This window comes from Mugil cephalus, chromosome 18, assembly GCF_022458985.1.
Source record: "Mugil cephalus isolate CIBA_MC_2020 chromosome 18, CIBA_Mcephalus_1.1, whole genome shotgun sequence".
In the NCBI taxonomy this organism is placed as follows: Eukaryota; Metazoa; Chordata; class Actinopteri; order Mugiliformes; family Mugilidae; genus Mugil; species Mugil cephalus.
In genome coordinates, this window is record NC_061787.1 from 5,877,645 (window position 1) to 5,887,626 (window position 9,982).

Consider the following 9,982-nt stretch of genomic DNA (forward strand, 5'->3'; position numbering starts at 1 on the left):
TTACGATCGTTTCAGAGTCCGGCCTTAACAGCCGGCTCAGCGAGGAAACAGAGACGTCGTTGCTCCTCCTGACAGGGCAGAGCTCACGAACATCCAGGTACAGGCTGAAAAATCTTTTACTCAGCAGAGAAGGTTGGACCAACTCAACAACTGGCACGTCTTTTTGATATAAACAAAGGTTACTAAAGTTCTTGTAGGTCTTGTAGGCGACTAATGGCCAAAAGCGTTGAGCAGACCAGAGCACAACATAAAGGGTCTTACCAACCAGGCATATCATTACAAACACTCCAGGGGGAGGCTTAGTTAACCATGTGCAGCAACATCATCTGTGCCCTCTTGTGGAAGAGTGGTACAGTTCACCTTCCTCGCACGTCTTCATTGTCTGCATCTCCAAGTTGGTTTCAGGACAAAAAAAAAAAAAAAAAAAAAAAAAGACCACAGCTGCTAGCAAGATAAATTTATCGCCAGTTCATTCTAACCACCTTCTTTTTTTCTCCAGTTGCAAACCCCCCCACCCCACCCCCCAAAAAAAAGTGTTGGCAAGTCCAAGGCACCTCTCAGCTTCATGGAAAAATATCAGAGTAACTAGTATCAGCCCCAAACCCCTCATTGTTTGGCCTTGACTTGAAAGACTTCTAAACTTCAGAATGCTGCAGTTCATGTTCGCGAACCGAAGTCCAACTATGAGCTAACTCGTTACTGACATCATGGAGGAACACTAAAATTGCTTGGTTATCAGTGGCCCCTCCCTAAAATGAGCCAAAGTGTGGCATGAATATTAAAAAAAAAAAGCCAATCTAAAGGGGAATTCTACAGGCAACTTCTGCCCAATATACGTGATTCAAGGGACAAAGGATGATTCAGAGGGCTGATCTCAGTGGGAACCACGGGAAAGAAAAGAGAACCGAAAAGTCCGTACACGGGAGTCATCGCCTATAATCTTGAACCAATCTTCTTGTAATAAAAGCTGTTTATTGCCCATATTCAGCTTCAGAAGGGAATAATTTGATAACTGCCTCTATAAGGTTTCGAATGTGAATTTAAGTGGTCATCGCGGATCTGAATTAAGCGAGATTTTCTGAGGTTTTAAGCGGTAAAACGTGCGGAGCTCTAAGCGACTGTTACATGATGGGACTTCGCGGCTTAAGGTTTAGTGGACTTAAAAAAAACTCGTGACCTATGTTTTATATACAGTCTGTAAACCTAGTGATGATGTTTCTTTCCCTTCAACACAACGTTGCGTTGGATACCAAAAAGCAGTTTCCCTCTCGTCCATTAAATCTATTTCACTTTCATGTGCTGACACCAATGAGATCATTGACTATTAAGTCTGTCTGCATACAGCACAGTACATATTGTATAGATCACATTTGAGGGATAGAGAATTTTACAAGACCGTACCACTTTTTTTTTTAAGCCGGTGCTCTTGATCTATGTGGTGGCGTTGGGGTTTTTAGTTAATGGGAGACTGAATACGTTGTGGCCGCAATACATTTCAGAGCCTGTGGCTGAGGTAGCGTACCTGCTGTGTGACTTTTCCTTTGAGTAAACTCTATTCCTGTGTGGCTCAAATAACATAGTAAAGTTCCAGCGTTTGCTAAATCTGCACAAACATTCCATTTACAACCTTAAGATGAAAATGGCTTGAAATAAAGTGAGTATGAGCCTGTCCTTAGGAAGAATACAGCGAGGGGGAACAAAATACTGCAGGGCAGCTGGTACGGACTTCCAGTCATTTTTTTGTTCAAACTCATAAAACTTAAACCCAGAAAATGGAAAGCGTTAAGTGCAGCCAGAGCTAAAACACTTATGACTCATGGACAGAATTTCGTCCTTGTTCTGCTGTGAAAAGTTCAGGGAATTTCGTCTCTGTATCTTGATACTCTCAACATCCTAAGAAAATCAAGACAATCTCCATCACAACAAATGGGACTTCTTAATGTTCCTGTCTGTCCATTGTGCTTGAAAGTAAACTCAGCCCACGCTAACATATCCTGAACCCTGAATAATTCCACTTCACATTGCATTGCTGGGAAATTGACATCAGACTCTTGGCAGCATTAGCCTTTGATGAAGGGAAACAGCGTCATCTTGATTGGGGAGGAAGAGAACCAAACACTTGCAATGTTACTCACTCCTTGACAATTAATCTGTCCTTTGCCATTTCCCATGCTATGACCTACAAGGCAGTGGGGCTTAACAGCAACTGACTGAAGCTAACTTTGATGGCATGTATGTGTCACAAGTAAATCAACAAACTCATTCACTTCTCGCCAACTATGATACACGAGGGAGAGAGCAGGGGAAAGATGAGAGGACAGAAAAGGAGAAGCAGGTGTGAAGCAGCTGAAAGTCATCAAACATATCCTGGCATCCCTACAAACTTTGCACGGCCTCCTGTGGTCGGAGGTCCATCGGACATTGTTGAACGGAGTCGATCACGCAGCAACTCCCGTCCCGAACGGCCAGTAACAGCATCATCATTTCAGTCCTACTCCACCCTCTTCCTGCACACTGTCCCTTGGAGGGCCGATAAAATAACACGAACGTTACAAAAGAGTCCTGAACGCCAAATCAAATGATTCAATATTATTTCTACCGCTTACACAGTTTTTATATTAAGAGGTTAAGAGCAATGGGTTATCTAGAACATGTGCTTGAGAATGCATTACAAAAAGAAGGGAAGAAAGCAGCAATACAGTATTTTGTGAGCAACTGATCTGATAATTTATTACCAATTCAAACCTAAATCTCTTCCTCTGACATTTAAACATCCATCTCCTTTCTGCAGCACAGTGACATGACGCTTTAACTCCACGATGAATCAAGTTGCATCTAATAGAAGAACTGGTGTTTGTCATCATGTTTGTTTGGTAAAGGCAGAGCATCTGGGTTAAGAAAAGTACCCTGATCAGTCGCAACATTAAAACCACTGACGGGGAAAGTGAATACCATTGACCATCTTGTGACCAAACAATGGCTGGGAAACTTTTGGACCTTTTGTATGGATGTTATTTTGATGTGTACCACCCACCTAGACCAGATCGGGCACCTCCACCCTTTAGCAATGATACTCCTTGACGGCAGCAGCCAACCCCAGCAGGATGCAGCCAGACATAAAAAAAAAACAGCACAAGGTGTTGACCTGGTCTCCAAACTCCCTAGATCCCAAACTGATCAACAACCCACAGGACCCAAAGGCTCCCACTAACAACATGTTTCCTGCCACCACAGGACAGCCTCCGAGATTACCAAAAGTACTCGATTAGGAATAAATAGGAGTTGATCTTTACAGCTGCATCGAGTGAAGAACGCTGCTGAAACATGTTACCCAGTCATGCACCAGCAGCGTCGAGCAGAAGGCTTTGATAAATGCGTGAAAGCACAAAGAGCGTGGTGGCGAAACAATTAGAATAAGGCGGCACGAGAATGTCAAATAAATCACAGATCGAGTGAAAGACCATGTGTCTGTTTAATAAATCCACTGCAACTTTATATGTAAATGAAAAACACAAAAGAGCAGGAATGATTGTTGGTGTTTTTGGGTAAGAGGGCGGTGCAAAAAAAACAAAAACGAGTATAATGGCAGCCGAGCAAAACAGCGTTTCACATTACCCTGGAGGAGCTTCGGTGGAAGATAATACAAAGCAGTTTGACAACAGGTGTACATATGATTGAGTTAAAAAAAACAAATGTATGTCTTTGCCACAATATTTTGTTTCAGTCCGCTCCAGACTGTGGATAAAAACATGCACTCGGGAAAATATTTCCAACACATGGTTCCACCACCAGACCAAGATTAGATCCCTGCATTCGAAAGATTAATAACACTAACACAAGCACAATGATTCCCTGGACCCAGAGACAGGCACTGAATTTAGATGAGTCATCCGATCCAGGTCTAAGCCTCACCCTCCGCAAAGCCTGCCAATGTGTAACACACAGCCACACAACCAGGGCCTTTGAAAATATCCCCAAGCGTCTGGAACACTGACCACATCATGGTCCGGGAGAAGAACCATAAATTAGTCTGCAGAGAAAGAAAAAGGGGAGATACAGACGAGACAGCTCAGACTACCGCTCTCACACGAGGTCACGACTGAAGCTCAAAGTGCAGAGAACTGTCGAGCCCCCGGAGCACTCGCGAGTCTCTCGCGGAGATTTGACAGAAAAGCTTCACAATCAGCCAGAGATCACAACAGGATTTCTGTCCATCCATCCACCATGTAATCCCTCGGGATTTTCCTTGAAACAACATTAAACAAATGATGTTCCGACAGATCGTACAAGAATTTGCTAATCCCGGTAGTGATCTTTTTCTTCCAAACACCCGAGGAGATGAGTCACTTCCATGTCATTTATCACAGAGCTTTAGACTGACACCTTGATTTGTATTAAAAAGAAAACAAACATTAATGTCTGTTTTGCTATAAATTTTAATCACAAAAGGCAAAGCCAATAAACGGCTGTTAATGTTAAGGAAATTACTGAACCGAGACAGGAGCGGCATCACACTTGTTTAATACAGACAGTATGTCCTTCAACACTGCAGACATCCGGCCAACTATCAGCCTCAACTATCCACACAGCAGTGATGGATGTCTTCTGGTTTACAGCATTAGGCTGAGGATGGTCAAAAACTGCTTTCACATCTGAGGTAATGGCTCAAAATTAAATAGTGAAGCAAGACGTGCACTGCACAACGTATCTTACCATCTTAGGAGATGATTTCAGTTCAACTTGTCACAGCTAACTGGTTCCAGTAGTTTGCTACAAAATAAAGCAAACTGATCAGACATACACCAGTTCATTTGGCACACTGGTGAAAAAGAATGCATTCAAACGGCCATGCACAAAATCGCATCTTCCTGAAGGTTTTTGTATTCAGCATTTGCTTAGAATAACTCAGAAAGCTGTTGAATTAACTGTGTTTTTACTTGTGGAGGCTGCGGTTTGTAATACTATTGAATCGCATTGTGTTCTATTTCCATTATTTTGACAGTGCCATTCTTAGTCAGTGGGCTTGGCCCAATAATACAAACGGTTCAATGTTTAATTCAATCCAGTTTAACAGCCCCACGAACTACATCCTCCAGAATCATCAGTTGAATGAAGTTGAATGATGACATTTCTTAGACCGTTTCAACGTAAAACGAAGTTAGGATTTAGTCTTGGTCCATTAGTATAGAAGAATGAATATGTTTCCACTAGTGCACTTAATGAACTGACAAGTGTCGCTAAAGACTATGGAAACACACACACACACACACACACACACACACACACACACACACACACACACACACACACACACACACACACACACACACACTTAGCTAACTTACCTTCAAATTGTGTTTCTCATGAACGTTTGTGCCTTTAATCTTCTTCGCCGGTCACGTTTGACGTTAAGCTAATGCTAATGCTACCCATGAAGCTAGCTGCGTTGTTGTTTTCTTCGGATAAAATTAAAAATCGAACTTTGAAAAAAAAAACATTTACGTAACTCGACAGTACAGGTTAAATTGCATTTCGGAAAAAGCGTAAGAGACTAGAACAAAAAGTTAAAAAAAAAAACAACAACAAAAAACGTATAAAGTATGTCGTTTACTGAGCGAAGCTGAGATAATGGAGGACGGAAGTGATTGAAGCAGTTTAATTAGAAGAAGAAGAAGAAGAAGAAGAAGAAGAAGAAGAAGTTTTGCCTAGCTGGTTAGAAACGGACTGGTATCAAAATTAAAAATCAATCAAATTTATTCATATTATTCTGAAATATGTGTCAAATTAAACATTTCTTCTAGTACATCCAACAAAAAAATATACAAGAATATTACCACCATTAGATTAATGGTTTAAGATTTAGGATTAGGGTCCAGTTGGTGCCTTTCTGGGTGGACTTTGCATGTTCTCCATGGTTCTTTTGCATGGTGATTCTAAGTTGACCTTAGGTGTAAGCTTAAATGCGAATGGTTGTTCCATTGTGTACCCTGCAACCCTAGTGAGGATAGGCAGTAGATGAGAAGATGAGATGAGACTACAAATCCCATAAGGCTAATGTTCCAGTGGCCACCTCTTCCCCTTAAGGTTAATGCTCACTGTAACCTTCCGCACAACATCCATGGTCACTTCATATGCTATCTGTGTGTCTGAAAACATTTTCATCAACTTCCTGAATGCTATGAGGTCACAAATTACATTGTTGGGGTTGCGGTAATGGTCCGCCCATCGTCCCAGTGGTGCAACACAGTTCAATACTGGCTGAGAACATGAAGTAGTCATTGCTGTCAACAAGATATGAACTTGAGTTCTGCTCTCCAAACAATGACACAGAACCGGAATTTACTGTTTATTTTTGCCTTTACTGCAACTAGGAAAGTTTATTACTACAAATACTGGAAAATAAATTTGGCAAAACTTGTTCTTTGGCCTGAAAAGACAGGACATGACAAGACTAAAACGTACATGCACGTACATGTTGAAAAAGTAAACAGTTAAAGAACAGTGAAGGTTGATTTCATTAGTTTTCTGAGAACAGTCAGTTCACTCCATTGCACAGAGAACACAAAGTCCAGATTGCTGATTATGTTTTGAATTATAGTTACCATAAAAAGCAGCCACACAAACCTCCAGCGGTGATTATGCAAGACGAGTCCTTGAAGAAAGGTTTTAATATGGAGCATCTTCGTAATTAAACAAAGTTGAATCTGACTACGTGGAATTTATTTCTTTTCGTAGGAAATTTATTTAAAAATGTCTCAAGAACAATGGAGAAACACTTAAGGATTTTGAACGTTAAGAACGCCTAGAATGACAAATCAGCATAAACCCACTAGTGCGGGATGAGTCATAAGCATTTTGAAGTAGTTTTCCAGGAAAGTGCAAACCCTAAAATACCACAAAAAATAACTTTGAAAGCATTTTAACCTTTTTTGTGTGTCAAATATGTCAAATATATTGAAACAGTTAAAGTATCAACTTTTCACATAGGCCCTTTAAATGCACACCTTTAAATTATCCCATGACTCATCGTTCTACAAATACGTACTCACACTGTCCACATAAATTCAAACCTAGTCTTTACATCACACACACACACACTGTGCTGTTCTCTACATATAGCACATTCTCACCATACTGGAATATTTCAAGCAACAAATGAACAAGTGGCGTTATATGGCTTCAAAGCATACCTCCCATCCAGCGTAGATTTATTTGTGCTGTATGTACGGATAAATCCCAGTCTGTTCAGTTGTAAATTAAGACCTGGGTCAGTCTGCTGACCATTGATGGTGGTCCAGATCTCCCAGTAAGTACAGTCTTGTCTGCCGCTATTCCTGGGTGGCCCTTAAAAGTTGCTTTGAATAGACGTGCTGCATAAAGCCTGCACAGTGTGCGTACTTATAGGAGATACTAGCGGTTTCAGACCCCAGAGAGATGGTCTTAATGATATGAAACTCAATCTCTCTGATTCTTAACATCACATATGTAACTGATACTGTGGAGTTTAAACTAAATGATTATGTATGTGCAGCATAAAACCAACAATCGCAATCATCTTAGTAATGATCATAATGAATTCATATACCTGCAAACTGAAATGTGACACTATACAGGAGGAATGTTTCGCCATTTCACCTAAGTAACCTGTCACGTACGGAGACATTCACAGCTACAAGAAAGGGACGAAAAGTTATCAGAAGCGTGTGACATCTGCGGCCATATTTGAAGTCTTCACCTCCCCAAGCTGTCGGAACTCCGCGTGCCTCGATATCTGGCTGACATAACAAATCGAAGGAGCGGAGGAGACACGTGAACTCAAAGAAAATATTGATAGTATAAATGGAGTTAGCATGCCGGTGATCTGTGGATCAAGAACAGATGGCAATCACACTCCCGAATGCTTTCCAACACTGAAAACGGAATACAAAACATGTAAATTGTAAAACGCACTGCAAGATGTGCCCTTTTCTAACAGGAAAAATATTGTTTATAGTTTTATAAAGATTATATCAGGGCAACGCTCTGACTCAATTATGCCATGCCTTGAAATTCTTCCACAGATATTTGGAAACCACATCCCTTTCCAATGAGCACAAAATGTGCTTAAAAAACATGGTAAATTAATCCACATACCATGTTTTACAGGATGGGGTTTCGAGTGATTAGTCTTCTCACACATCCTTTTTACAGGAATCCGCCTTAGAGAAAAGCAACTGGAGATCTGAGTAGTTTGTTGACCACATCCCGAGGGACTGTCTTAAAAGCTAGCATGGCTGGGTATATCTTACCGCAAAACTCAGAGGGGTTGGAATAGAGGGATCAGACTGTGTCCATGATGTGTGTGTGTGTGTGTCTCTAGAGCCGACGTCGCCTGTGTAACACTCAGACGACCACAGTTTAACCAACACATGCCCATGCAAACACCCAGGAGCAGTTTAGTCATGGTCAGGACGGATTACTGCGTCACTGTCAGCGCCTCGGTCCGACAAAGAAACAGAAAGTTAAACAGCTCCTGTATCTGCCCATATGGAAAAGATGTAGCTGAATTTGACTAAATGTATAATTTGGGAGCTTACAAGTACAATGCACAAAGTGTGACATAACAAAATGTCGCCTACAAAAACCTTACGAGACAAATATAAGACGCGACATATGTGAGGCATAAAAAAAACCCTTTTTGTTTCATTTTATGACGCCGAACAGTGGAATGTCACGGTTTTGTTAAATGCGGCCTTGTTTGTTTGTGTTGAGAAACTCTGGTGGTATTCACAACCTCATAAGCGGAGAAGTTCACGAGTCCCGTAAGCGTCTCACAATGTCGCAACTACAAATTCAATTCACAGGCAGCAAAAGTTAGCATTTTGTCGACGCCAGGTTTAAAAGACAGTAACAGCCCCCTCTTGTGGTATCAACAATGTCGTGAGTGGAACGTTTCGGTAAGGTCACCGAAACGTAATGGCGGAGGTGGATGGTGAGTTAATGCACTGTAATTTAGTCATAAAGAGTTCCTTGTAATTTTATAACTTGTCTGAGGACATTTTCCAAACAGCCTCATCTTTTAATTATGTCTTTGCATTTCCTACATTTGCGTAACCAGTCGTTAGCTTAGTGAACTCGGTGTCAACATTTACCTAGCAACGGGTTTCTCACGACTTGCCACATGCTGCCCTCTAATCGAACCCGCGAGCTTGTAATTATCACGTAGGAAGTCGCGTGTAAGACGTGTGAACTCGGACCTTAGCGAAAGTTTCCACTTAGCGAAAGGTAGTGGATACCGTGAGAGGGCCTCGTTCATGTTACTATGTGAAGCGACATAACAACCTGGGCGACTGTGACTCGGGTGGTAGGGCGGGTTGCTCCCAACGGTAGGCCAGCGTTTTTCACAAACTGGTGCATGAGTCTTCTGAGGGTGCCCTGTGGTATCTGGAAACAGGATGTTGTTTGGTTGAGGGGAGGGGCCTCTGTGGATCATCCCAGTTTGTGATCTAGTGAATCTGGAGGTCAGGTTGAACACCTTGTGCTGTTCTTGGGGGTGCCTGCTCTTGAATGAATGAATACCAGGTCCAAAAGTTTCGAGGCAGAACACTGAATTGTTATTTACTTCTCCTATCAGTGGTTTTAATGTTGTGGCTGATCGGTGCACTGCATTTCTCATGCAAATAACAATATAAGGTTTAGAGCTGAGAGATGTTTAAACATTTCATGTGAGAAAAATGAATAAATCATAATACAAGACACACAATATTTATAAAATATAAACATTAAAGACAATGAGAACGTTATTTTCTGTTTCTTTTCCATATGGGTGGGCACTGTACCAGACACATTGTTCTAACGGATGTGGTCATTTCTAAATGGCTTTAGTGTGTTGAGTGAGGAGAAATCATTTCCCGTTAGAGTTTACACGCTAAAATTCAAAAGTCCCGGAGTACAACTGGAAGGACACAACGAGTTTTTGACACATCGAGTCGAAAACAACGAG

General features: G+C 41.5%; 1 protein-coding gene across 1 annotated transcript in view; it reads right to left on the reverse strand.

The window, feature by feature from the left end:
* sulf1 (sulfatase 1) overlaps positions 1-5,487 on the reverse strand; it is a 79,694-nt gene extending 74,207 nt beyond the window's left edge. The window contains exons 1-2 of the mRNA XM_047567770.1: positions 5,346-5,487; positions 4,714-4,770 (exon numbers count right to left, since the gene is read on the reverse strand). The gene's annotated coding sequence lies outside the window, so the exon portion shown is untranslated. The remainder of the gene's footprint in view (positions 1-4,713; positions 4,771-5,345) is intronic.
* Between the last annotated feature and the right edge of the window lie 4,495 nt (positions 5,488-9,982).